Raw genomic sequence first — 22,221 nt, 5'->3', positions numbered from 1 at the left:
TCACACTTTAAACACACACCCATTAAGTTAGATACACACATGCCTACACATACACACTCAAAACTATCTCACACGCTCGTCATGTTGTTTGAGATTGGATTGCATTTCCATAACAGTGTTAGAGCGTCTGCCTTGAAGGGCAGCTGCTGTAATTGTGTTTGTCTACAGCAGATCTCACACTTCTGCTGCTGTATGATTCGGACGGGGACACAACAAGATTTATGAGCCTCATCCATACAAATTAATCTTTTCCATGTCATAGTTTGCTTTTTATGGCAATAGACACATTTCAAAAGACATTTTTTGTTGTAGGAAGTGTCCAAGTTTAACAAGAGGAGATTGTAGTTATAAGACACCACAACAGGTTTAATGAAAAATGTATTTGTTCATAAAATTGTTTACATTATAGTCGGTTTAATTGTACACTAGACTAACAAGATTATTATTTTTTTTTGCCATTATAAACTATCTTCGCTTGGCACCATTTAAAGTAACACTGCAAAGAAAATGCTTTTTGCAGACATCAAAGCCTCAACAAGGTACTTTAGACAGAATAGTTCCTGTGCTGTGCTTTACTCTGGTTGCACTGCATGAAAGACCAGTAGCCATGTAGATTATAGTCAAGATATCTGCCTGATTAAGCTTGTTATAATGACACAAGTTTGAAATACAAAACAGTCTCTGCTTTTAGCCGCATACATAATGTGTATGAATTTTCCTCTGATGCCACCCAGCGGAGTTCCATTGCAAAATGTCTCATCAAAAGTTATGTAAAGAGGGCACGTAAATGACATTGCCCAATGTCCATCACTCTTCATCTTCGCTTAATCCCAAAGTGCTTTTACAGACAAGGGCATTTCTTACATGGGGTCTTCCTGTAAGTCTATTACAGTAGCCCTCACCTTGATCCCAGAACCGCCAAATTCCAGGAAAGAAAAAGAAGACGAGGAATGAGTGCTGGGAATCAGCAGCGTTTCAGCCGGGTCTGCTATCAGTTTCCTGTAAAACACTTGGCTGTACAGAGACGTATAGATGACAGAGCAGGCCACAGAAAACACAATAAAAAAGACAGCACAAGTAGCCATCACCAGACTGTCCCAGTTCTCCGTTTTCTCCCAGGGGGCCGCTGCCTCCTTTGTGGTCACGTTGACACAGTCCCGCTGTATCCAAGCTGCGCTGCAGTGATCTCCACACAAACCTGGTAGCGAGTGGAAGGCTTCAGCTGTTTGATGCTGTACTCTTTGACATCAGCAGGAAGCCTGGCTTTGAATGGCATCAAGAGGCGGCGGGATTCGGCTAAAATGGACCAATTTAGCTGTGATACCAAACCACCTGTGCTCTCCCAGGAAACCATGACAGAATGAGACTGGACAGATGTGATATATACATGTAAAGGTTGATTTGGCCAGGCAATGTATCCATCTACCACAACCATCACAGACTTGAGGTCTGCCCCGACAAGATTGTGGGCAACGCAGGTGTACGAGCCAGCTTCCTGCTCCGTGGCGTCATAGATGTCAAAAGTTCCCTCAGGGTGCATGTAGTACTTATTGGACTCACTCCCAGGTACGACCCTGTCACCCGACGGTGTCACCCAGTAGATCTCAGGCTCTGGTTCTCCAAATGCCCGGCAGTGAAGCGAGACAAAGTTCCCTTTAATGACTTCAACCCGATCCGGGAGGCTCCCAGGTGAGATAAGAGGAAGGCAGATCTCTGTCATCTCCCTGAAATGCACCTTTTGAAGGTGCTGGCCTTGGTATTCTGGAGGCTCCACACAGAACAGGGAGTCGGGCTCCATGAACCGAACAGCGGTCCGGTTCATGTTGACCCAGCGGATGACGCAGTCGCAGCGGATGGGGTTGCTGTGCAGACTGACCTCTCGCAGGTTGGGCAGGGACTCCACGGTGCTGTGGTGGAGCGCACTCAGAGCGTTGCTGTTCAGCATCAGAGTCTCCAGCCTGGGGAGCTTGTGGAAAGCCCTCGGGTGGATGTAGGACAGCCTGGGATTGTTGGTGGCCTCGATTTTTGTCAGCTCTGGCAGGTTGTTCAGGGCAAAACTGTCGATGGATACAAGTTCTGGCATGCTGTTGATGCCCAGCTCCTTGAGATGCATCATGTCCAAGAAGTCACCCTTTTGGATCCTCTCAATGGGGTTCTTATTCAAATCCAGAAACTTCAAGTTCTGGAGTTTCATCAGTGCCGCTCTTGGGACTTGATTGAGCAAGTTGTCAAAAAATGAGAGGCTCTCTAAATTCTCAAGGCCAATCAGGGCATTGCCGGGAATTTCAGTCAGATTCATCTTGGCAAGCACGAGGCTTCGAAGGTTAGCCAGAGGTTGAAAGTCCATGTCTGACAGCTCGAGAATGGGATTTTCTCCCAGCATTAGTATCTCCAGATTGGGGAGATGCTGGAACCACTTGCTGTTGATGCTTGTCAGTCGATTGGAATTGAGATGGAGCCTCATCAACCTGTTCAGGCCCTGGAAGGCGCCGGGGCTAATGGAAAAAATCAGGTTGTGGTTGATGTAGAACTCCTGGAGGTTGGGCAGTGAAGCGAGGCAGCTGTCAGATAGCTCCTGAATCCAGTTCTCCTCCATGTGGAGTGACAGTAGCTGGGGGAGAGACCCCAGACAAACATCGCTCACAGAGGAAATGTTATTCTGAGACAAGTCGATTTCAGTGATGTTGGCCAAGTAATCCAAAGTTTTCTCCACATTAACAATGTTGTTTGTCTGCAGCAGCAGTACTTGTGTTTCTGACGGGAGTCTCTCCGGTAGCGCTGATAGGCCCAAGTCATTACAGTCCACTGTGGCAGCCTCAGTGTAAATAGAGCTGGGTGAGAACCAGGGTCGTATCTCACATCGACACAATGCAGGGCAATAAGCGGCCCCCTCAGAGGCCAGAACAAAAGCAGCCAGAGACAGCTCAGCCAGCAAACAAGCCACAACTGCTGTCTCCTTCATCTTGGCCCCGTATTCCCTTTAGCCAGTAATTGGCCCTTATGGAGTCAGCTGTTAGCACTGTTAACGTCACAAATAAAAGCTCATTTGTTATTGCAGCAAGACAGAGTGGATTTCTGCTGACGCCTGGTCCCCGAAGCTTTGGCCCTTTTTTCTTCTAGCTTTTGGCAATGAGAGGCAACCTTCTCCCTTCGGTTCGTGCCAGGTTGTCATGCACGCTGTGATATGTCAAGGTCGATGTATCCTTCAGGGAGCGGTGCTGCACAACAGAGGGACGGTTGAGAAATGCTGTGGCTCTGGCTGGGACGAATCACTCTGCCTTCCATCATTATTATCCTCCGTCGCTGTCACCGGTGTCAGTTTCCATCTGGGGAGAATGGAGAGAAAAAAGGCTGATATAACACACTGCTGTTGAAATATGAAGGCATATTGACATTTAGGAATATTGAGACTTATTAAGTCTTTTCAGCCTCATTTAATTTTATTGCTTTCCTCGCTCCATCAGAATTGTAAGTTATGATTAACTTGACCTAATGTATATTATTTGACAGGTGTGAATCCAAAAACAGTACTTTTAAGTCTCTGGCTGAAGGGCGAAAGGACTCTGGCAGACAGGCTGATGTTTTTCAATGCTTTTTCAGTCAAAGTAGTAAGATAAAAGTGTCCTCAAAAATTTGGAGCTGTGAAAGTATGTTGATTCAAGAGGCAAAACATTGCAAGTCCTCATTTTCCCCCTGCGTTGTAATTAACAGAGCTTCACCGCCCCCTGAACCTCTCTTCTGTGTGAACAATGCACCTGCGCACACTTATCAAATCACCCACACAAAACAAGCACACACAGTTTGCAACAGCTGATACACAAAACCTGGAGGAGTTGTAGATCCACCAAAAATATCTGTCAAACGAGCTCGCTACAGGTCGTTTGCTGCAGCTCCTCTGCTGCTTTTTGCATTATTCACGAGGCACTGAATCAATGTTGTTGGTACAGGTGACAGGTCTACGGTGGGCTTTGCCTATGTCGACTGCACATATTGATGTTTTGATTAATTTGTGACCTTGAGTGCAGAAGCCACAGCTGCGTGCACGACAGTAGATAAAGCTGATGGTAAAGTCTGAAGCAGCTGGCTACTGATGAAGACGAGCTATGACACTTCATGCATATATTAGGTAGTTTATGGCAGTCTGTGTGTACAGTTCGCAAAACTGAAAGAGTTTCTCTCTCACTTTATTCCCCCTTTCTTAAAGTTGGGAAGTAACCAGAGTACACTTACTTAAGTACATTATACAAAGTACAAAATATCCCCAGACTATGTTCTAAGTGTAATTTGGAATGCATGATTTGCAAAAACATATTACAAGGATTTGAGTACTTACACCATTGTTCTCTCTCTATCTCAAAGATGGGAATTAACTGAGTACTTTAACTTGATTCTCTCAACGGTGGAAGAACTGGTGGAGTCCTTTAGATATTTCTTGAAGACCACTATTGAGAAAAGGCCCCTTTTTTTACTTTTGCACCTCCCGTCCAGACGAAAATGAAGACCTAAAACGGAGAAGTTTGAAAACGCTGCCGATCCCCTTTTTTTGTTTTAAAAGTCTGGAGAGCGTTTTCGTGCAGACAGGCCAAAACGGAGGACTTCAGAAACGATGACACAGACGCTCATGTTTGGCTCTCTGATTGGGCAACACATTCTCACTCCGGACTCGTTACATATTGCCGCTTGGTCAAGGCCCTTTGGCGCCCTGGGTAACCTTTTAGTGTAATTTTTAGACGTTTATAGCTCCGTGGTCAAGTTACCAACACTTAGCAACAACAAATATGCAACTTCCGGTAAAGTTAGCTACAATAAATGTGCAACGTCTGGTTAGACTTTCAAAATGAAACGACGCGTTATTAAAGTCGTGAAACATTGAAATTTGGTTGGGTTTAAGCACTAAAACTACTTGGTTAAGGTTTGGAAAAGATCACGGTTAAAATAACTACGTACGTTAGCTAACACGGAAGTTGACTTACGTAATTCTGTTAAAATATTCTGTACTGTGCAAGTAACACTTGTACTGTGCGTGTCGGTGAGTGTGGCTCGGGAGAGCGGGTTAGAGCGGGTTGCCCGTTAATCGGAAGGTCGGTGGTTCAATCCCTGGCTTCTCTAGGCTGCATGTCGAAGTGTCCTTGGGCAAGAACCCCGAATTGCCCCTGGTGGCTGTTCCACCGGTGTGTGCATGTGTGTGAATGTTAGTTTCTGTTGCAAATGAGCACTTAGGCTACAGTGTATGACTGGTGAATGCAGATGTAGTGTAAAAAGCGCTTTGAGTGGTCGAAAAGACTAGAAAGGCGTTTACATTTATCTGACGCTTTTATCCAAAGCGACTTACAATTGCTCTACATGTCAGAGGTCACACGCCTCTGGAGCAACGAGGGGTTAAGTGTCTTGCTCAGGGACACAATGGTGGATGTCTCACAGTGGGAATCGAACCCAGGTCTCCCACACCAAAGGAAACTGTTTTGCATTCAGTAACAGTCCCAGCTCGTTATTGGTCCATGCAAAATAAAATCTGGTGTGGTTCTTTGTCTGTAGAGCTGTATTCTTTCGCCAAATCTTCTCTAACTACAGAAGAGTCCATCTGCTTCGTGTTTACACCAGCATGCGCATGCCCGGTGTGCATGAACGGCCTCTAGTGCATTTTCCGTTGTTTAAATGTAGGCTGAGATCAAGTCTAAAACGCTGGTGTGGACGGAGATCGTATTCATTTGGATGGTGCGTAAGTAAAAGCAAACAGATGTTAAATACTTTTTGATTGAATATAAAAGTAATATATATAATATAAAAGTAATCTAGAGAATTAGCAAGACTCCATAACCATGAAAAGGTTGTTAGTTTTTAAAGCCTCAAACAACCTGTCAGGAACATCTTGTGATCATAATTATAACTAGAATGGTTAGATGGATTGGTTTGGTTTTTTTCCAGTTCACATCCTCTAACCTACCGACAGTCAACGCAGTGACCACAGTCATTAGTGGTTTTCATCGCTGTTCTTCTGTTTAGCTATACTACATATAATATTGAATGCAGGACTTGTAATTGAGAATTTGTCATTTGGGAATTATAGTTTTTCAGATGTTAGGAATTTGAATACTTCCACCATCTCTCTCTCTCTCTCTCTCTCCAGCCATCTGTGTGAAACGCCACACACAGTTACATCCAAGCTGCTCTGTGACAAGAACGTTAGAACAAATCAATCTTCCTTTACATCGCAGAACTCTTCATTCAGTCAATATATAATTAGGCGATATTGGACAGTTTTTTCCCTTCACGTTTGCATGTTATCATCCTTTCACGGTCCGCTTCCATTTGCAATCATCCTTTGGTCGTCTTTGTTTTGCTCTTACGCAACTCATTAAAACCCCTGCAGGCATCCATCTCCATCGCCCAGAGAGAGAGGAGGAAGCTGCTGTACTGTATCTAACGTTATAGTATTATGTAAATGATTCTCCACAGAGATGGAAACAACAAATTTATGTACAGAATTTAGGTAACAACGAAAACAACTTATATGCTAATGAAGCAAGCATGGTTTGGATGTTAAATGGAGTGTTTAATAGTGGATGTTTTCTCTTATAGTCGGGGAGTGTGCTCTCAAGAGACAGTACCGTTCGCTAATTTAATTTCTGCTGTTTACTTCCGCGATGCTCGCACTCTCATTTCCCTCTTATTACTTAACAATAAGAGCCTGCAGTGACTTCCCTCATTTCCCCTTCATGCACACACACACACACACACACACACACACACACAGTTGCATAAAATGGGTGGATGAGGAGAAACAGCAGAATGTGGTGATTCTCTGTTCACTTCTCCAGCTTTTAGATGTTTTTATTTTTGTGCTCAAAAGACAATTTTATTTAAATGAGGTACACATTTTTATCTAAATTATAAGGTAACATCCCCTCCTTGTAGACTGCTCTGACAGATGTGCCGTACTTGGTAGCAGAGATTCAGATGCAGAACAGCAGCAGGAACAATTTGTCCTGAACGACATCCGGAGTTTTACTGGTGTTCATTTTAACTTCTTTCATCCTGCACTACCAGGCCGTCGCTGACACTGAGGTCTTGTCCTCCATTTTGGGGGGGTTTCATTTAAAGCTAACACTTGGTGGATATTATATACAATTCAATTACAGTTTGTTTTTAGCCTCAATATATTTAAATTTGACTACAACAACTGTGCACCAAATGTCTCAATCGGAAGATTAATTTCAGCTTTTGCGTAATAAATTTGGCTTTGGATAACAGACAGCCAGAACGTAATGCTGCCGTTTAGTGTCAATCAGAAACCACTTAAGAACAAAGATTATTTTACATCTTCTCTAATTTTACTGTCTAAATTTGACAAGTTTCCCATAGTGAATATAGTGTAATTTGTTTTGCTTTCATAAACAAACCAAAGAAGTTTTTAAATTCATGAAGCAGGATGTTTTCCTGAACTGAAGTTAAATTCCAGTTAGGTCCATTTAGGGAGCCAAAGCAAAAATGATCTGGGCTCTTATTTCAATCTTCAACTCAAGAAAAGAAACACTTCCTTCTCTTGGATTAAAATATATTTCACTGTGATGCCATTTTTGTGACACAGTAAAATAAAATATGAAGAACGAACAAAGAAGTTGACAGACACTCATTTCAGGCTTCTCCAGATCAAACCGCCTCCCTTCCTAAAATAAGACCGCAGTTGATGGTTAAGTTATTGTCAGATTTTTGACCGAGTTAGTCGCACATTACGAAGCATTTATCACTTACTAGCCATCTTTTCCATCTAATTGTCATGCAAATGGTAAGCAGACTTTTGAAATGTCCCAAAAAATAAAAGTGAATGTGAAATCTGTGCGTTTCCATCAGCTGGTTTGGAGCGAATAAACCAGGCTGCGACGAGCGTCGTTACGTCAGTAGTTGACGTTACACATGGCTGTAATAAACAAGACGTCTGGGTTCAAACCAGAAACAAAAGCAGTCGCATGAACCTGACGGCCAGGGATCTTAGAAAAATGGAGAGAGGTCCTCAGAAATGTGTTTCAAGCGGGCAAACTGCTACCAGCCATGTCTCCGTGCATTATGGGAAGGTCAGGCAAGACGGCGACAGTGGAAACAGCTGTTCGCTACGTCAGAACTTATTGGGCAAAAGTGTTTCCATCAGCGTTTACTCTTTTTCAACAAAGGCAAAAACCACCTCAAGCGAGCGTAAAAACTTTCTTGCGAAAGTAAGGATTTTTTCTTTTCTAATGTGATGGAAACACGGCTTCTGTATCTCATGATGAAACCTAAACCAAAGCAGTAGTCCTTCACTACACATCCTGACCGCAGCTTCCTCAGATCTGTTTCCTCCTGACATGTCGTGACCTCTGAGGTCAGAGGTTGTGCTCTCTGCGTTTATTTCAGCTCGAGCCGGTGGTGGTATTAGCTTTTCTTGCTCACACTCAGAGAGACTCTCCAACGCAGAGAGACAAAGAATCTCCCGTTGTTGATAAAGGTATTTAGCAGTGCATTATAGGACCCACATCCAGACCAGAGAGCAGCTCCGTTTAACCCGGCAGGACTGGCAGCCTGAGCGCTTCGTTAAGTGCTGAGTATTGACATTCTGCGAATGGATTAAAGCGGCCCAAATGTAAAATATTTATGTATTTCTTATACAGCTGAGAGAGATGGAGGCCGAGGGCCGGAGCTCTTAGGGCGCCGCGTCCTGATGTGGCAGACGTCTCATAAAGTGTTCCCATTCCACCATGTTTTATTCAACACTCCCTGATACACACAGCTGCACACAATCCTGCTGCTTTCTGTCCACACTACTATCGTCAGATGAAAACCGTGCACTTCATTTTTTAGCTGACTTTCAGGCTTTTATTTAAACGGATTGGTCGCAGATGAAGAACTGTCCAACCTCTGGAGAAGATTTTTCAAAATCCTTATGAGAAAATGTCACAGTAAATTTTTTATCAGGCGAAAAACTGTTCCTGAGAAGTTTTTCACCTTAAAGCAGTGGACAGATTGTTAAAGGTCCCATGAAATGGTGTCATTACCTCCTTAATGTGATGTAATTCCTGTTAAAATAGGTTTTTAAGTGAATGGGCTATCGGTTAGAAAGGCTTTGGGATTTGAAGGGCAAAAAGGAAGGACGATTCAGAACATCTGCCAGGACTGTAGGAGATGCTGTTTTCCAGAGAGTAGAACTTTCCAGGACTTTCAAGTGTCCATTTTGTGGTTTTTGCATTTCAACCTTTACTTATCGTAGACAGAAAAATGCGATTAAAGTCTCGGTCTAGACTCAAATCTCGGACATTGTGATTACATGCTACGTGTCTTAACCACTAGGATACCAGACTGCACTGATCTGAAACAATATTGTCTGTTGGCACAAAATGACCATATTTTCTGAGACATGAGTTATGGCTAAAGAAAATTTCTATTTTAATAGTTTCCTGGATCTACTGGGCTGGAAACAAGAAGTTGTCACCTTTCCAAACTGTTGATACTGTATCTTAGAGGAGCAAGAAAGCACCCTCCCTCACCCTTAAAACGGCAAAATTGTACGTTTTATGCTTCGTTTTTTGTACAAAGTAAACAAACCAGATATTGGATGTTAATGTGTGATCTTTAGAGATGGATTTTGTTGCCTTTGGACAGTGACAGGCTAGCTGTTTCCATCTGTTTCCAGTCTTTGTGCTAAGCTAAGCTCCAGTAAGTAACTGCCGGCTGACAGATATGAGAGTGGGATCAGTCTTCTCATCTAACTCTCCGCCAGAAAATGAACAAATATATTTCCCAAAATGTCGAACTTGAAGGGCAGGTTAAACTCATTTACAAACACTTTTCCTCACTTACCTCTAGAGGTATCATTTCTGCCCCCACACCAAAACAAAAGAGGTAAATGTAATTTAGTTAGTGGCATTCCCAGCGTTGAGAAAGACATTCAAGAGCAACATCTCGTTCTAAAATCAACGTCCTGATTACCTCAAATAATCCATAAATACTGCATCACTGTGTGTAAATTAGTCCCTGGAACAGCTGTTCAGAGTGAGGTCTGTCGATCAGCAGCACGGATACTCATTCTGTAAAGATATACAAATATCCCAAAACCTGGACAAATAAAACCAAAACTATCTGCGTGGTTACCGACCCGGCAGTAAACCGCCTCAGTTTCTGTGTTTCTCCAGCTTTCAGTGTGGTAACATACAGTAGTACGAGTATGTAAATGAGATCAATAACTGTCTGTGTTTTCAGACAGAAGGCGCTTCAAATTAACCTCTGGACTGTCTGTGCTGCAGGCTTTAAAGTTCGTCTGTAATTAACACTCGTGTTCGGGGCGGTGATGTATCTGACCTTTCCTTCTGTGAAGATTCCTTGTTAATAACTCTCCTTCCTGCAGACAGACCGTGTAATGACCATCAGATACTCTGTCATGTTTATTAGCTGCTGAGTTTTTTTTTCATTAGTCAGCTGGAAATCTCAGTTTGACCCTCAGACAGCAGGCTGCTGTCCTTCAACCCCTCGACCTACTAAGAAAAAAGTGCATTTGAGCAACATACTGAACACCCGCCGGCCCTGGGTTTGCTGTTCTGACCATCTCGGACCTCTGACTTCCCTGTGGGCAAGAGAAAACTGGATATTTACTTTGCACTATCAAAAGGGAAGTGGGGAAAGAAACGCGAATGAGCTCATGTGCTTTTACCTCTCAAGGACATCTCATGCAGCAGATCTCAACTTCAAACCAATTTATTTCTAAAGCGCTATCAAAGCTGCTCTAGACAAGAATTTGATGTAGAAATCCATTCGTTTTATCTGCCTGAATCACAGTGAAGAGACTTTGTCCATATTAGCTTCTGCTGTTCATATGAGCGCTGGTGGGAAATTGGACTCTTTTTGACCACAGTGAATCATTTTCTAACCTTGACCAAGTATTTGTGCCTAAACTTAACCAAACCTTAAGCACAGGGGCGGTAAATCAGAAAACACTCCCCTGAATCATTCTCGTGAGAATCTTGTAGGCATAGAAGATCAAAAGCTGTCGAGCGTCACATCAGAAAACGCTCAAATGGATCTTTTTGAACGTATTATACGGTGTCAGGAAATCTGCTCCACACAGGAAGTCACCAAAACTCAAGAGCGGGTGAGCGCTCTGCTCAGATGCAGGACTCAAACAGAGAGCCGAAGTTCTGTTCCAGATGTAAAAAGACATCCTGACGTTTGTAATAACGTCAATAACTAAAAGTGCAGCCTCGTCACCAGCTTGTCATGTGCCCCTCTTCATATGTGGAAGAATTTGTTTTATTCAAAAGGGATCTAATCTTGTTTGTTTTAGCAGCCTTTAAGGCACACAATTTCCCACCAGCCTTAGATTTAAATGGCAAGTGGAGAGGGGTCTTTCAAAATAAAACTGGTCAACGTTGTGAAATGTCACAATTTAGTTCTGTTTAGACTTGGTTTGGTTTAGGAAAACATCACGGTTTAGGTTAAAATAACTACTTTATTTACATAACTTAACCAAAAAGAAAATTTCCCACTGCCGAATTTTCCGGGATTATTACGCCAATATGCCGGCTCGCTGCGCTGTATGAAAGGTAGCGAGCCGGAGAGGGGGGTCCGATTCGATCCGCCTCTGGGTCGGGAATGTTGGTGGTAACAGAGGCGGAACGATGTCTGTGTTAAAAGCCACAGCCGGCACGCCGGACCAGGAGTGACGTTTCAACGCTTTCAAGTCACGGTCTTTTTTTTTTTTTGATGGACTCAGTGGACTTTGCAGGTAACCCGTAAATCTGGATCTCTATGTGAAAGCGCACGCGGTTGCGGGATCAGTTTGAATGAGCGAATGCGGCATGTTGGCGGACGTTCTTTCCGTGTTTATCTCTGTGTGATAGCGGCTAGTGTGACTTTTTGTTTCACACGGGAAATGGACGCCGGTCTCTTGGGTTAAAGTCTAGTTGCTGGTCCCTGTCCATCCCAACAACCTCCTAACTCAGACTTTTCTCAGACGTTATTTATATACTATGCCTACTTTAGCGTTCAGTAATGATGTTAAAGGGATTCCCAGTGCATTAAAACTGACACAAGGGGTCGTGATGATGCGTCCATATGTGACGACTTGGGAGTAAGAACTGGAACTGGGAGAGAGGCTCTGAAACTCAACTTTTATCTCTATGTACCTGTTTGTTCATATATTTAATTAATTTAACAATAGCTGACATTTGTCCTCCGTACTTTAATTAATTTATAGGAAATGAATTCAGACGTGTGTCTCTCGAGTCTTCTGTGGCTGCCAGCATGCAAAGCTGCCTTGTAGTTGCCAGTTGAACAGAACGTGTTGATCCCAGCGCTGCCTCGCAGAAAGAGGAAGTGCCGATGAAAATAAAGGAAAGAAAGAGGAGGATTATTCTTTCCACCTGCTCCTGCTGAGAGCTACAGTAAATCTGCAGGCATGCAGTTCAAAAGAGTCTCAGTATGAGACTGAATTAAGAGTTGAATGATGCTGACGTCAAAGCTCAGTCGTCAGGAGGCAGATGGTTGTCATCTCTGCATACACGCGACCATGTACTTAAACACAAGAGGGAGGCAGGAGCTGGAGATGTATTTCGGTTCTTTCATTTCTGAAGCATGGGTGGGTTCACTCTTTTGAATATAGTTTGTATACACGCAGGTGCAATTAACATCAAAATGCTGTTAAAGACTGTTTCAGGTCCTCAGACAGGTGCATTTACATAACACCTGTTCTCCTGGGGATTCAGGAAGAAAAGACAAAAGCATCTACTGCTGGTCTGAAAACACCTCTTCCACTATTTACACCCCCAAAACAGACATCTACAGACGTTACATGACTTTAGGTTCTTCATCTAGTAGTTAAGTTAGTTTGTAATTGTTGCTGATAAATATCTGGGCTGCAAGTAACACCTTGATTTTCCCCAATTCAGTTTAATATTTGATCTATTAAATGTCCCAAATTATAACAAATGCCCAAAATGTTTTCTTAAAATTGCTTGTTAATGGCAGATTTCCTCCCGGCTGCTTATTGGTGGTTTTAAAACTCAACTATCACCAGAAATTTGAGGGTGCCATTGAGTATTTATCACTGATCAAACCAACACCACTGAGTTTTATTAAAATTTACACATAAATAGATATTTGTACATTTTTCATTTAGCTTTTCTCCAAAGTGACTTACAGCTGCTCTACATGTCAGAGGTCTCACGCCTCTGGAGCAACGAGGGGTTAAGTGTCTTGCTCAGGGACACAATGGTGGATGGGTCACAGTGGGGGATTGAACCTGGGTCTCTCACACCAAAGCCATGTGTCTTATCCACAGTCCACAGTGTTCTTTTTATCTGGATTTTATGTCAACATAGACATTATATTTATTTACAATAATGTGCAACAGCGAGTATGTAGGAAACGTAAAGCCGCCCACGTCACATTTATCATCAACATAATGGGGAAATGTTGAACAATGCTGAGAGTGAACAGTGAAAATGTTCCAGACAGATGTTAATGGTTTGTCAAGACCCAAATTCAACATTTTATATTATTACTTTATTGTGTCTGTTATTTGAGCCCTGTTAATTAAAAGTATTTAAAAAAAATTCTGACAAAATATAAAACACAATAGCTATTCTTAGCATGATTCAACTTTTTTATGACAATGTTTACGCTGCCACCCGTTCCAGCCACTTGCAATACAACTCAGTACTGCAGTACATAAATGTACTTCACTCACATAAAGAACCTGTGGCACCCTCCAGGCGATGATTATGTTTCTTACCTCAACATAATTGGGAACAACAAATCAGTATTATATACGGGTTTTAATGTAATTTCTAAGAGACGGTGGGGTCATGTTTCCTGCTGTAAGAAGACACCGATCACTACATTTTACAGGAAATTAAGAACTTGTGTGTGAAATTCAGCCGCTGATCATGCTCCAAATATACCAAATCAAGGGATTGTTTTTTCTTTTCTTTTATGTTTGAAAAATATAAGCAAAGTTGTATATTTATGGTAAAAACTCTGATTACTGTAGTCTCCATTGAGGACATCTACAGCTTTACACTGTTATACAAGCTGTACGCTCACTACTTTACGCTGTTATACGAGCTGCACGCTCACTACTTTACGCTGTTATACAAGCTGTACGTTCACTACTTTACGCTGTTATACAAGCTGCACGCTCACTACTTTACACTGTTATACAAGCTGCACGCTCACTACTTTACGCTGTTATACAAGCTGTACGTTCACTACTTTACGCTGTTATACAAGCTGCACGCTCACTACTTTACGCTGTTATACAAGCTGTACGCTCACTACTTTACACTGTTATACAAGCTGCACGCTCACTACTTTACGCTGTTATACGAGCTGCACGCTCACTACTTTACGCTGTTATACAAGCTGTACGTTCACTACTTTACGCTGTTATACAAGCTGTACGCTCACTACTTTACGCTGTTATACAAGCTGTACGCTCACTACTTTACGCTGTTATACAAGCTGCACGCTCACTACTTTACACTGTTATACAAGCTGCACGCTCACTACTTTACGCTGTTATACAAGCTGTACGCTCGCTACTTTACGCTGTTATACAAGCTGCACGCTCACTACTTTACACTGTTATACGAGCTGCACGCTCACTACTTTACGCTGTTATACAAGCTGTACGTTCACTACTTTACGCTGTTATACAAGCTGCACGCTCACTACTTTACACTGTTATACAAGCTGCACGCTCACTACTTTACGCTGTTATACAAGCTGTACGTTCACTACTTTACGCTGTTATACAAGCTGCACGCTCACTACTTTACGCTGTTATACAAGCTGTACGCTCACTACTTTACACTGTTATACAAGCTGCACGCTCACTACTTTACGCTGTTATACGAGCTGCACGCTCACTACTTTACGCTGTTATACAAGCTGTACGTTCACTACTTTACGCTGTTATACAAGCTGTACGCTCACTACTTTACGCTGTTATACAAGCTGCACGCTCACTACTTTACACTGTTATACAAGCTGTACGCTCACTACTTTACGCTGTTATACGAGCTGCACGCTCACTACTTTACGCTGTTATACAAGCTGTACGGCCGCTACTTTACACTGTTATACAAGCTGCACGCTCACTACTTTACGCTGTTATACAAGCTGCACGCTCACTACTTTACACTGTTATACAAGCTGCACGCTCACTACTTTACACTGTTATACAAGCTGCACGCTCACTACTTTACACTGTTATACAAGCTGTACGCTCACTACTTTACACTGTTATACAAGCTGCACGCTCGCTACTTTACGCTGTTATACAAGCTGCACGCTCGCTACTTTACGCTGTTATACAAGCTGCACGCTCGCTACTTTACACTGTTATACAAGCTGTACGCTCACTACTTTACACTGTTATACAAGCTGTACGCTCACTACTTTACACTGTTATACAAGCTGCACGCTCACTACTTTACGCTGTTATACAAGCTGCACGCTCACTACTTTACACTGTTATACAAGCTGCACGCTCACTACTTTACACTGTTATACAAGCTGCACGCTCACTACTTTACACTGTTATACAAGCTGTACGCTCACTACTTTACACTGTTATACAAGCTGCACGCTCACTACTTTACACTGTTATACAAGCTGCACGCTCACTACTTTACGCTGTTATACAAGCTGCACGCTCACTACTTTACACTGTTATACAAGCTGCACGCTCACTACTTTACACTGTTATACAAGCTGCACGCTCACTACTTTACGCTGTTATACAAGCTGCACGCTCGCTACTTTACACTGTTATACAAGCTGTACGCTCACTACTTTACACTGTTATACAAGCTGCACGCTCACTACTTTACACTGTTATACAAGCTGCACGCTCACTACTTTACGCTGTTATACAAGCTGCACGCTCGCTACTTTACACTGTTATACAAGCTGTACGCTCACTACTTTACACTGTTATACAAGCTGCACGCTCACTACTTTACGCTGTTATACAAGCTGCACGCTCGCTACTTTACGCTGTTATACAAGCTGCACGCTCGCTACTTTACACTGTTATACAAGCTGTACGCTCACTACTTTACACTGTTATACAAGCTGCACGCTCACTACTTTACACTGTTATACAAGCTGCACGCTCACTACTTTACACTGTAGCAAAGAGTCATTTCTTCAGTGTCGTCACATGAAAAGATAAAATCAAATATTTACAAAAATGTGAGGGGTGCACTCACTTTTGTGAGATACTGTAAGATTCTAATAAAGTCTGAGTTCATTAAGACCTTGATTATCATTTAATGAACTTATGATCAAACTCAATAATAGGTCTTCATGTCATCATAGGACTGAATGCAGTCTGGACATTTCTTCAAACAACCAGCGCTGTTATTCTTCTGGAGAAAGTTTGTCTTGCAGAGTGAAAAACACCTGCAGCAGGTTTGCACACAGTCCTAATGCAAGATTGAGCAGATAGTTTAAAGGGTAATTCTGGTTTATCACATTTATAGGGCTTTGTCGTTTTGACCATCACCATGGTAACATTGTGCTCGCCAAGTCAATTGCTGGGTGACTGTTTGTCAAAGCAGGAAACATAAACAGTTAGATCAGACAGGTTGGAAACAAACCAACAGACTATATTACTATATATTATTATACTATATACTATATTTTATTCGGAGGTCTAACACACGGTGATGTCAGCTTCTTCGTTTCCAACATGTCTGATCAGACTTATTTGCAGTTCCAGATCTCAGCTAGTTGAATTTAAGGTTATTATTACTGATAGACATTATGAAAAAGCTACAAAATTAAGACCCCAGTTGTAATAGTCCAAAATGATGACAGTATAGAAGCAGTCTAAACCTTTGAACCCCATTTGCATCTAAACCCTCACAGCTTCTTTTCAGTTAGTTATAACTCAGTCATATCTGATCGTACAGAAGTCAAACACATCCTCCTCGAATCAGCACGAGTCTTTCCATAATCTATTACGCCATCTTTGGATAAACACCACGCTTCTACCACGGTCCATTTTGATCTGTTTCCTGTTGGGATGTTTGTGTTTTGTTATGCTTCTTGTATAGTTTGATATGTTACATCTCATTAATCTGATTTTCCCTGGTTATGTTTTTTTTCGTACCCCTTTATGTGTCACTCCCTTCAAGACGATGTCCTCTTGCCAGGCCGCGGTTGTAATTAAGGATTTGTTTTATTAACTAACTTTGTGCAAACCAGTTTTGACAGAGCTAAAAGACAAACTGATGTCTGAACATGGATCTCATGTCCGTTGGACACTGACACACTCGTCTGTCCGTTTATACAGATATACTGTGTATCTGTTAACGTACAGGCAAAAAAAAAACCTTTATAAAAACTGGACTACAACACATATATAACCTCACACATGCTTTCTAAGTAGCTTGACTTATTCTGAGTCAAAAGTCTGTCAATAAAGGGAGTGAAAGGGTTAAATGAATGTGATATTGTGGGTTGCACTTTGGATTATCACGTTATTTAGAATCATTGTGTTCGGGTTTACAGCAGAAAGCCGAGACATGAGCAGGGCAGTTTGTTCCCTGCTTCCTGCTTCCTCTCTTTTCTATAATTGATTTTTCTGGGTGTTACTGGCACATGACCAACGCCAGAACACCAAGATAAGATCAACATTTCAACACTAAATCCTTCTCTCCCTCCTTCACTCCTCCCTCCATCCGCCATTGATTTACCATTAAACCAGTCCCATGTGAGTCCCGCGTGCACCGGTTGGTTCCCTCCCCTCCTCCCACCGCACACGCTCCTTGTTAGCATCACCGGTATCAGAATTTGCACTTAGCATCCACTCCCACGAGTCACACTTCTCTCTTTAATCTGCAGCCCGTCTACTGTTAATTACCCCCACGCACACGCTGTAAACATACACAGTTTAACAGTGTGACCTCTGTTTGTTGGTTCATGGCGGTACATGTGTGCAGCGACAGTCACCTGCGTGTTCGGTGTGGAGGAGGCAGCAGCAGATGGCTTCTGATATCGACTCTGACGGGGCGCTGGATACAGACCTGATGCTGGTGCTGCGTTATATTTTTAGACCGTGTTGATGTTTTGCTCTATTCTGACTGATGCCGGGTCGAACCAGAGGCCTCCGATGTCTTGGACACATTCAGCAAATACTCATTAAGGCAAAAATGGTCCAGTCTAAGCAGCAAGATCGTAACTTATACAAGAATCTACATACTGGCATCAGTACCTGGAAATCTAATGAATTTACCTGAAATTATAAGGCTGCTGTTATTCTGTATTTTCTTAATGTCAGGAAATGTCACAAAAAGACGTGTTAGTCTCTCTTTCAACAACATTTTCTAACTTTCCGCATGGCAGTGTGTCTTCAGGACTTGGGGAGTTCTACCGCCTGTACAGTATCTCACAAAAGTGAGTACACCCCTCACATATTACTAAATATTTGATTATATTACTTTTCACTGAAGAAATGACACTGCTACATTTTCACTTAGGGGTGTCCTCATTTTTGTTGCCAGCAGTTTAGACATTAAAGCTGAGGATACACGGAGCAACATTTAGAGCAATGTTGCCGTCAGTGGTAATGAGTAAAGGTTACTACCATAATCCCCTTCCCCCATCACTCCGCCACCCTCCCCCCACCACCGCTATCCGTTCAAAACATAGTCGGACTTGCCTCCAGCAGCATTGCTCAAAAAGTTGCCCCGTGAATCATCAGCTTAACGGCTGTGTGATGTGTTATTTTGAGGGGACAGCAGATTTACACAGTTATACAAGCTGTGCTCACTACTTTACACTGTGTCATTGCTTCAGTGTCGTCACAGGAAAGATAGAATCAGATATTTACCAACATGTGAGAGACGAACTCACTTTTGTGGGAAAATGTATGTAAACGTAGTATAAAGCCTTTAGTGTCTCCAGAGGGCGCTGTGTGATGTCTTATAACTGTCCTCAAGTGATGTCACTCGAGTCAGCGTCGGCTGAAGACTACAGGTTGGAAAATGTAAAGTGAGTACCTGCTGCTCATCTCTGCTGCAGGCTTCAGGCTACATTAGCCGCTACTAGCGCAACACACCACAATCTTTGACCAAGCTATCGATGGTTGAGTTGCATTGTGGGTAATGTAGGCTTCAGGTTTTGAAATAAAAAACAATATAAGGACAGGGAGAAGGATAGATAGTTTAGGAGGTCTGAATTCATTTGTGAGCACTCTCACAATGAGATGGAGCCAAGCATACATCATAATTTATATGACAAATGAGTTTCTATCACTGTTTATTACACACTGTATTTGTTTTCCGAGAAATTCTCCCTCAAGCGTCCATCTAAGAAATGGAAGAAATATTGCTGCTTGGAAAAATACTTGAATCTCTAATGCTTGGATAGACGTCCAGCAAAAAGGCAGTGGTGTAAGAAATATTCAGATAAGTAAAGTAAAAGCAGCAATACTGCATTACAAGTAAGAGTTCTGCATTCTTTTTATTATTAGTTATCAGGAGATTATCAGAAAAAATACCATCTTTACCACTGATACTACTGTCAGTGTTTTATGATCATTTTATTCAATAATTATTGATGATGCATGAACACTTGAGTGGTACTTTATTGTTGAATTGCTTTATATGCTGTTGGTGAACATGCAGTGGAGTAGAATTATAAATTGAAATACTCAATTAAAGTACAGAACTTGAGAGTAAATTTACTTTCTGCCACAGTTTTTCCCAAAACTTGGCGACAGCCCTGCTCCTAGATCCTGAAGAAACATTCTGTGTAATGAGATGTTGAAGTTCGGGGGGGGAAAACGGACATGATTAGAAACATAAGTAGTTGGCAGAAACTAAAGCTGAAGATGGAACAACAACATTTCTACTGCGAGCTACATCTGAGACTTTTTACAGGCTTAACCTGTTTGAAAGAGGGCCGTCATCTTAACAGAACTTGTGTCTTAATGTTTGTACTCATGAAAAACATCCCCCTCTGTTCCACTCCCCTCCAAAGAGGGAACATCCAGAGAAAATGGCCTACTGTCTTTATTTAATTAGCACTATGTCACACTGGAGTAATCCTCCCGCTATTGTCCAATAAATAATAACTGACTGTTTTGCTTGTGCTGCCTAATCAGAGCATATGTGCCGCGAGTCCTCTGAGAAATCATGTGATGAAAATTAAGGATGAACGTTGACGTATTACTTGTGGAGCTCTGGAGAGGGCTGCGTCTTTAAAGTCTCCACAGCCCACGCTCAGCCTCTCCGAGTCTGACGCTGCTGCATGTTGACGTGAGAAAACTGAGCGTTTGTTCTCCACCAGGAGGCTTCGACCCCTTTTACTTGACCCCCCGTTTAGCCGCGGTGGAAATGTGCTGAATTTCAATATGCTCATTTGAAGGCGGCGTTGTTAATTATGAGCGAGGCTTTAATGCAGCGGGAGGGGGGAGGGAGCGAGGAGAGAGACGGAGGTTCTGGTGAATTAGGCAGGCGGTGGTGGGAACGTCTTTGCTCCCGTTAGAGCGGATCACCCCGCAGTCAATCCTGTGACCTGCACATCTAAACTCTGACTGCGCCCGTCCTGACTCATGTGGCCACATCACACACCAGCATACGCCGCCTGTCCACACCGGCTCTAACCAGAGCTGACGAAGCTCGGACACTTTACGCTCGTTAGCGCTCCAGAAGCGTCCTGGTGGGGCATGTATCTCATTAATATGATTCCCCGGGTTTAAATGTGGCTCAGGAACCTTTGTCGCATGTTGTCCCTGAATATTTCCTGCTTCTTGTCACTTTTAAGCTGCCTGATAAACACAAAAACGCCCCCCTCTTCTTCCTTTCAAAAAGAATCTGTGCTTCATCCGGTCTTGTTGCACATTCTGCCTTTCTCTTACTTCAGGGGACGAACCTGTGGAGTGACACCGTCGAGACTCCACTCTGTCTGCCAACTCCAACACAATTTCTTCCCCTCTCTGAAGCAATAAAACAAGCAGCTGAACTGACAAAACAGGAAAAAGACTCGATGAGCTGCGGCGTCCTCGCACGCATTTATAAAACCTGCGACAAAAATCTTATTCCCCTCAGCTGTCAGAACCGCAGGCTGAGCCGCCACAGCACTCAAGGACTACCGCAGTCCTGCCAACACACACAAACACACATCATACAGCGATGAAACACTCACCAGCAGAAGCGGTATCCATCACGTCCCATGCAGCAGCAGATATTCAGCAGGTATTCCTGGCATGGCTGCAGCAGCACAGAGTCCCTCTGTGTGTTTTATTTAAAGCGTGCAGCGCTGCATGTCAACATCCAGCAGCAGCAGCTGTCCTCCTGTTTTCCTCGAGTATCTCCAAGAACCGACGTCTTCTCTCTTTTCCTTTCCACAGCGACAGAGAGATGTGGAGAGAGGGGGGAGAGCCAGAGACACTGAGAGTGTGAGAGAGAGAGGGAGGAAGAGAGAGAGAGAGATCTGGAATTAAAAGGAGAGAGGGGAGAGAGACACTGAGAGTGAATGATAGGTTGTGTTTGTCATTCCTCCATCCTTCCTCTCCTCTGCTGTTGGAGAGGAGGTCATCCATCACTCTATCACACACACAGAAACACAGTATGAACACACACAAGTGCACACACGGACACATTCCAGTTCCCCAGAGACCGACCAATGAGTGTTCAGTTCTGGAGCTGGAGCTGAATCCAATTGGCTTAGCAAGCTGTCAGTCAGTCACGATCCCCTGTATCCTTACAGCTACGGGGAGGATGGGGGTGATGGGTGGTGGTGGGGGGTGTGGAGGGGGAAAAGGAGGAGGCATGAAAGAACAAGAGGCGTGAGAGGAAGAAAAGTACAAATCCAGTTAAACCAAGTAGGAGGCGGAAGAAGAAAAAGAGGATGAACAGGTAGAAGAGGAAACGATGAAGCCATGTGCATCTCCCTGGCAGGGGGCGTTAAAGGAAGTCAAAGAGCTCCAAATCTTATTTCGGAGATGCTGAGATTGGTGGAAATCCTACCCGAACCTGACGTGCATTGTTGATGTTTCAAACCAAAATAAAAAACTGATCTGAAATGGACCCGGATAGGATAATTAGACTAATCCATCCAACTTTGGACTGGCAGATGCTGATGGTGGTTACTGGGGTTACAGTCAGGGGCAACTAATAGGTTTGGTTGAAGATACCCAAAGACGTTTTGTTTCTCATGCAAAAGGCTTTAATATCAATATCAATT

General features: G+C 43.0%; 1 protein-coding gene and 1 pseudogene across 6 annotated transcripts in view; one reads left to right on the top strand and one right to left on the bottom strand.

Moving 5' to 3' along the window:
* immp2l (inner mitochondrial membrane peptidase subunit 2) overlaps positions 1 to 22,221 on the top strand; it is a 249,557-nt gene that overhangs the window by 189,968 nt on the left and 37,368 nt on the right. The gene's annotated exons all lie outside the window — the stretch shown is intronic.
* LOC119894048 lies at positions 340 to 21,594 on the bottom strand (annotated as a pseudogene).

This window comes from Micropterus salmoides, unplaced genomic scaffold (assembly GCF_014851395.1).
Source record: "Micropterus salmoides isolate LMB-PRFRI ecotype aquatic unplaced genomic scaffold, ASM1485139v1 Ms_hic_scaffold_8, whole genome shotgun sequence".
Lineage (NCBI taxonomy): Eukaryota > Metazoa > Chordata > Actinopteri > Centrarchiformes > Centrarchidae > Micropterus > Micropterus salmoides.
Note: the sequence above shows the minus strand (reverse complement) of the source record. Positions and strands in the feature narration are given on the sequence as shown.